Below are 8,303 nucleotides of genomic sequence, written 5' to 3'. Positions count from 1 at the left end.
ATTCATGTCATACAATCGTCTGAACGCTGGTTGGTCTATAGGGGGGAAAACCACACCCTATTTCTTAATCCTGCCTGTATTACATAACCTGTCAACCCCCTTCTGATTTCCCTGAAGTGCTGTCCTGTGCTCGGGAGTGACTTTAAACTCCATTCCTGCCCGATCTCGTCTACTATACTGCATGTCTCCCTCTCTGAATTATATTTACCACAATGATTCACAACGCGTTCTACAACCCCTAATCAGAAAAAGTTGGGACGGTATGTTAGATTAAAACTGAAAACAGTGATTTGTAAATGATCTTTAACCTGTATTACCTTGAAAACAATACAACAGCTCATTTATTTGATGGTTTACCTCGTGAATTTTGTTTTTTTCAAAATAAACATTTATTTCAACTTTGATTCTTGCAACATATTTCCAAAAAAAAAAAAAGTTGGGACAATGAAGAATTTACCACTTTTTAATCTTGCCAATCCTTTTCACAACACTTAAAGACACGTAGAGACTGAAGCCACCAAAGTGAGGTCTTAAGGTGTGCAACAGTATGGGATCTTCGTTGTCACAAAATGTGCCACACATTCCCTATTGGGGACAGGTGGGGACTGCAGGCAGGCCAGTCCAGCACCCTCTTCTTCCGCAGCCATGCCTTTGCCACCTGTGCAGAATGTGGTTTTGCATCTTGTTGTTGAAATATGCACGGGCGTCCCAGGGAAAGACGTCATTTTGAAGGCGGCATATGTTGCTCCAAACTCTCTATGTGTACTTTTTGGCATTAATGGTGCCATCGCGGAAGTGTAAGTTACCTTTGCCAAGGGCACTGACACAACCCCATATCACGATAGACCTGGCTTTTGGACTTGTTGCTGGTAATGGTGTGGGCGGTCCTTTCTCCAAAAAAAAGGCCTGAAATACTGACTCGTCTGACCACAATACACAGCTCCACTGTGTGATGGTCCATCCCAGACGCCTCGGAGCCCAGTGAAGTCGATAATAGGTCAGACTACTATTTATATTTACTGTTGCTGAATAGATGAAATCCATATTCATTATGTTGTTGTCATGTAGGCCAGATTGCTATTTATATCCAGTTTTAAATAGATCAGATTGTATCTATAACTTTTGAGATTGGTTTTCTGATGTACTGTCGCATTTTTATTTTGTCTTGATTGTTCTTTGTCTGCCTGTTCAATAGTTTTCTTATGTATTGTTATGTTTTTACTTCTGTATTAATTGTTGTTTGTTTGTCTGCCCAGGGACTGCAGATGCAAATTAGCTGCCAGCTAACTCTGGTGCAATTGTAAAATTGAGCGTTGTCCCTGTCAAATAAACAATAAACTAAACTAAATCTAATTGTCTTACCTCATTACTAGCCCTAAATTGCCCCCCCCTCCCAACTTTTTTGGAATATGTTGCAGGCCTGAATGGCAGGAATGATGTATATTTACAAATGAAATGATGTTGACCAGACAAAACATGAAATAAAGTGTTCATACTGTCTGCAATGAGATACCAGTCAAAGTAAATTTAGAAATCACTGCTTTCTTTTTTTTTCTTTTTTACTTGCATTTTCCATACCGTCCCGACATTTTTCGAGTTGGGTTCGTACATCTTTCAGTGAATTACACCACTGACGCAGATTTGATTGACTTTATAATTGATTATATCGACTTATATATTAAGATATTGTGATTAAACATGGGTTTAATCACATTGGCAGCTGATGAGTTCATGACATACAAAACAAATTTGTACTGAAATGCATTAAAAAAAAAATTTCCTGCATCCATCTTAATATATATAACTTTGTTAAAAGAAACACTCAACGGTAGGGAACGTGCTCAACAAATAAGGAGCAAAATGATCCAGTGAGTCAAGTAAATTCTTTATGAGACAGTACAAGCCTGTTTCATGCCATAGCTGATGATTGCTTATGGCATGAAACAGGCTTGTACTGTCTCTCATAAAGAATTTACTTGACTCACTGGATTTTATTTATATATATAGTATATATATATATACACTACCGTTCAAAAGTTTGGGGTCACATTGAAATGTCCATATTTTTGAAGGAAAAGCACTGTACTTTCAATGAAGATAACTTTAAACTAGTCTTAACTTTAAAGAAATACACTCTATACATTGCTAATGTGGTAAATGACTATTCTAGCTGCAAATGTCTGGTTTTTGGTGCAATATCTACATAGGTGTATAGAGGCCCATTTCAAGCAACTATCACTCCAGTGTTCTAATGGTACAATGTGTTTGCTCATTGGCTCAGAAGGCTAATTGATGATTAGAAAACCCTTGTGCAATCATGTTCACACATCTGAAAACAGTTTAGCTCGTTACAGAAGCTACAAAACTGACCTTCCTTTGAGCAGATTGAGTTTCTGGAGCATCACATTTGTGGGGTCAATTAAACGCTCAAAATGGCCAGAAAAAGAGAACTTTCATCTGAAACTCGACAGTCTATTCTTGTTCTTAGAAATGAAGGCTATTCCATGCGAGAAATTGCTAAGAAATTGAAGATTTCCTACACCGGTGTGTACTACTCCCTTCAGAGGACAGCACAAACAGGCTCTAACCAGAGTAGAAAAAGAAGTGGGAGGCCGCGTTGCACAACTGAGCAAGAAGATAAGTACATTAGAGTCTCTAGTTTGAGAAATAGACGCCTCACAGGTCCCCAACTGGCATCTTCATTAAATAGTACCCGCAAAACACCAGTGTCAACATCTACAGTGAAGAGGCGGCTGCGGGATTCTGGGCTTCAGGGCAGAGTGGCAAAGAAAAAGCCATATCTGAGACTGACCAATAAAAGAAAAAGATTAAGATGGGCAAAAGAACACAGACATTGGACAGAGGAAGACTGGAAAAAAGTGTTGTGGACGGATGAATCCAAGTTTGAGGTGTTTGGATCACAAAGAAGAACGTTTGTGAGACGCAGAACAAATGAAAAGATGCTGGAAGAATGCCTGACGCCATCTGTTAAGCATGGTGGAGGTAATGTGATGGTCTGGGGTTGCTTTGGTGCTGGTAAGGTGGGAGATTTGTACAGGGTAAAAGGGATTCTGAATAAGGAAGGCTATCACTCCATTTTGCAACGCCATGCCATACCCAGTGGACAGCGCTTGATTGGAGCCAATTTCATCCTACAACAGGACAATGACCCTAAACACACCTCCAAATTGTGCAAGAACTATTTAGAGCAGAAGCAGGCAGCTGGTATTCTATCGGTAATGGAGTGGCCAGCGCAGTCACCAGATCTGAACCCCATTGAGCTGTTGTGGGAGCAGCTTGACCGTATGGTACGCAAGAAGTGCCCATCCAACCAATCCAACTTGTGGGAGCTGCTTCTGGAAGCGTGGGGTGCAATTTCTCCAGATTACCTCAACAAATTAACAGCTAGAATGCCAAAGGTCTGCAATGCTGTAATTGCTGCAAATGGAGGATTCTTTGACGAAAGCAAAGTTTGATGTAAAAAAAAATCTTATTTCAAATACAAATCATTATTTCTAACCTTGTCAATGTCTTGACTCTATTTTCTATTCATTTCACAACATATGGTGGTGAATAAGTGTGACTTTTATATATATATATATATATATATATATATATATATATATATATATATATATACACACTACCGTTCAAAAGTTTGGGATCACCCAAACAATTTTGTGTTTTCCATGAAAAGTCACACTTATTCACCACCATATGTTGTGAAATGAATAGAAAATAGAGTCAAGACATTGACAAGGTTAGAAATAATGATTTGTATTTGAAATAAGATTTTTTTTTACATCAAACTTTGCTTTCGTCAAAGAATCCTCCATTTGCAGCAATTACAGCATTGCAGACCTTTGGCATTCTAGCTGTTAATTTGTTGAGGTAATCTGGAGAAATTGCACCCCACGCTTCCAGAAGCAGCTCCCACAAGTTGGATTGGTTGGATGGGCACTTCTTGCGTACCATACGGTCAAGCTGCTCCCACAACAGCTCAATGGGGTTCAGATCTGGTGACTGCGCTGGCCACTCCATTACCGATAGAATACCAGCTGCCTGCTTCTGCTCTAAATAGTTCTTGCACAATTTGGAGGTGTGTTTAGGGTCATTGTCCTGTTGTAGGATGAAATTGGCTCCAATCAAGCGCTGTCCACTGGGTATGGCATGGCGTTGCAAAATGGATAGCCTTCCTTATTCAGAATCCCTTTTACCCTGTACAAATCTCCCACCTTACCAGCACCAAAGCAACCCCAGACCATCACATTACCTCCACCATGCTTAACAGATGGCGTCAGGCATTCTTCCAGCATCTTTTCATTTGTTCTGCGTCTCACAAACGTTCTTCTTTGTGATCCAAACACCTCAAACTTGGATTCATCCGTCCACAACACTTTTGTCCAGTCTTCCTCTGTCCAATGTCTGTGTTCTTTTGCCCATCTTAATCTTTTTCTTTTATTGGTCAGTCTCAGATATGGCTTTTTCTTTGCCACTCTGCCCTGAAGCCCAGAATCCCGCAGCCGCCTCTTCACTGTAGATGTTGACACTGGTGTTTTGCGGGTACTATTTAATGAAGATGCCAGTTGGGGACCTGTGAGGCGTCTGTTTCTCAAACTAGAGACTCTAATGTACTTATCTTCTTTCTCAGTTGTGCAACGCGGCCTCCCACTTCTTTTTCTACTCTGGTTAGAGCCTGTTTGTGCTGTCCTCTGAAGGGAGTAGTACACACCGGTGTAGGAAATCTTCAATTTCTTAGCAATTTCTCGCATGGAATAGCCTTCATTTCTAAGAACAAGAATAGACTGTCGAGTTTCAGATGAAAGTTCTCTTTTTCTGGCCATTTTGAGCGTTTAATTGACCCCACAAATGTGATGCTCCAGAAACTCAATCTGCTCAAAGGAAGGTCAGTTTTGTAGCTTCTGCAACGAGCTAAACTGTTTTCAGATGTGTGAACATGATTGCACAAGGGTTTTCTAATCATCAATTAGCCTTCTGAGCCAATGAGCAAACACATTGTACCATTAGAACACTGGAGTGATAGTTGCTTGAAATGGGCCTCTATACACCTATGTAGATATTGCACCAAAAACCAGACATTTGCAGCTAGAATAGTCATTTACCACATTAGCAATGTATAGAGTGTATTTCTTTAAAGTTAAGACTAGTTTAAAGTTATCTTCATTGAACAGTACAGTGCTTTTCCTTCAAAAATATGGACATTTCAATGTGATCCCAAACTTTTGAACGGTAGTATATATATATATATATATATATATATATATATATATATATATATATATATATACCAAATCCCACATGTCCATCATCAGGATTCTTTGAACCATCTGTATATATTGCCAAAAATCTAAAGAATTGTCTTTGAACATGATCTTTAGCAATATGATGAATGTTGTCTGTTACTGACCAGTTCTTCTTTTCTTCTAGAAGCTGTAAATTAACATTTGGATCTGGTAGAATCCATGGAGGGACATTAGTATATTCCCAGCATTCACTTAAAACCTCAATGGTGTTGTGTTCCTTTCCACATCCTTTTAGTTGAACCCTATACGCTACTGAAATTTCTCTCGTCTAAGAGAGTTATAATGTAGTTGTGACGGCAACTCACCAGCTTCTACAAACAGAGCATTTATTGGACTTGTTCTCATAGCCCCTAACCCTGTCCAGTCTTTGTAAAATCGTTTTCATGCTTTTCCGTATACTACACATCCATAAACAATAATGGGTCTTATTAGTGCCCAGTATATATTTAACAGCGAAAGCTATCAGCCCCCCAGCCACAACCACATACATTCCTCATGAGGTTGAAACCTCTCTTGCATTTTGTTTCTACGTGTTTTATATGAGAATTCCATGTGTTCTTTTCATCAAACCATAGCCCTTAATATTTGAATTCTGGCACTCTAATGGTTGTCTGTATAGAAATAAGTGGATGTTAACTGGTATTTTCTTCCGTATAAACAACATATAACATGATTTAGCAACTGAAATCTTGAAATCCCAGCTATATGACCAACTTTCAACAATCTGTTAAGCACTCTGAAGACTTTTAATCATGATCAGCATTTCTCCTTCCTTTCCAGATTGCCCCATCTGCATATAGTGAAGCACTTATATTGCTGTTTACATCCCTAAATATATTGTTTATCATAATATTGAAAAGGACAGGGCTACACTTCCTTGAGGAATTCAATTTTTTGCTTTAAACCACTAGACATATCTGATCCCACTTTAACCCTGAAAGTGAGATTTAAAAAAAAAATCTAATATCCAGTTATGCATCTTTCCTCTAATACCAAGCTGAATCATTTTAATTAGTAGCCATTCGTTCCATAGAGTCATGTGCAGTTTCAATATCTATGTATAGAACTGCCATTACTTCTTTCATATGAAGAGTTTTTTCAACAGCATTACTCATCGTCACTAAAGCATCTACTATAGTGGGACTACCTCTACAGAATACTCTTTGACATGGGCTTAGCAATATGCTCTAAAAAGTAATTGGTCATTTCACAATCATCGTTACCATCGAGTTACATAAACGTGATGTATTTGGCGCTGTACACATAGTATCGAATAACAAGAAAATAATAAGACGCCTGGAAGGCAACGAATATTAGCCAATTAGATGCAGAGTAGGACGGGTCTTTGCGAAATGCGGGTGGTAAATACTAACGCCGTTTTCTGCAGCTTAGCGAACACAGCTGCGAACGTAAATGAGACGCGTGGTTTGGCCTGACATCCCACGTGCAAGCCATGACCAAGGAAATGATAATCGATTGATATTTCATATTTCGTGAAGGGGGAGCGACTGAGACAGAAAGAGTTAATCCATGCCATTACATCCGCTGTGGCGACCCCCAGCGGGAACAGCCGGAAGTAGCAGTAGTAGATTACGTTCACTAACGTGAGAAAACAATGATCAAAACAGATTATACCTTAAACAAGCAAAAATGTTTTAGATAAGCACTGCATTTTAACATTTTACTTTAAGGCAAGAATTTGAAAAAGTTGCCCATACGGATTAATGCAGGTGAATCAGTCGGGGGGGGGGTAGTTCTATGACGTTACTCCCATGTTGCCAAGCCTCTAGCTAAGGTCATACCAGGTCTATTAGGGCTGGTTCTATAATACTGGCCAGCCCATTACACACGGTGTTGATAAAATTTGATGATTAAATAGGATAAATAAACGATAAATAACAGTTTGACCAAATTCTTTCCTAGATACTAGAGCCAAACAAGCCATAAAAATAAGTAGAAAGGTACAAGGCACTCGGCTGTGCTAACCTAGCTAATAACTGACCGCCGTTAGCTTTGTGTGCTAACAGCATCGCTGGCGTTAATCGATCTAATTAGCGAATAAACACATTTTGGAACTCTACATTTGACCAAAACGTTGACCAATGCTAACGTTAACGTAACCCAAAGAGTGTCCCCTCCAGTTTCGAAAAGATAGTTAACTTACGTCAAGTCGCTACTAACGAACGCGCCCGGTGATCGGGGAACATGGGGTTAAAATAAACGTCGGCGTCGGGAGCCCCATTATACCCACCCGCATTTCGCGAAGAGCCGCCCCTACTCCGTCTGATTGGCTACCCCGACCCAAACAACACGTACTAGCCAATAAGACGCAGAGTAGGGCGGGTCACACGTTACAGCTGTTGAACTCGTACGTGGGCTGGACCGCTTCCGTTATTATCCCCGAAGCGCTTCAGAAACCCTGCCTCCGATTGGTTAGTAGGCTTCGCTTGATTAAGGTAAGCCAATTAGAGGCAGAGTAGGGGCGGGTCTTCCCGGAATGCGGGTGGGAAATAAGGCGGCTGGACCTTCGCATGCGGAAGTGTGTGATAACGTTACTTCAGCGGCTGTTTCGCTCTGTGTGCTTTAGTCCTTAGGGCAGTTCGCCTTGCTTTCAGCTTGTCATCAAGTTTTTTTTCTCATAAGAACCAAAATCCAGCCTATCAAGAGTAATGTCAGTCCGTGTGAAGATGTGTCTGTTCGGAGCATATTGTACACCACGTTATACTGCACACCTGTGGTCAAACTACATATTGTACACCACTTTATACTGCACACCTGTGGACACACTACATATTGTACACCACTTTATACTGCACACCTGTGGTCACACTACATATTGTACACCACTTTATACTGCACACCTGTGGTCACACTACATATTGTACACCACTTTATACTGCACACCTGTGGTCACACTACATATTGTACACCACTTTATACTGCACACCTGTGGTCACACTACATATTGTACACCACTTT

Source organism: Lampris incognitus, chromosome 4 (assembly GCF_029633865.1).
Source record: "Lampris incognitus isolate fLamInc1 chromosome 4, fLamInc1.hap2, whole genome shotgun sequence".
Classification (NCBI taxonomy): domain Eukaryota; kingdom Metazoa; phylum Chordata; class Actinopteri; order Lampriformes; family Lampridae; genus Lampris; species Lampris incognitus.
Note: the sequence above shows the minus strand (reverse complement) of the source record.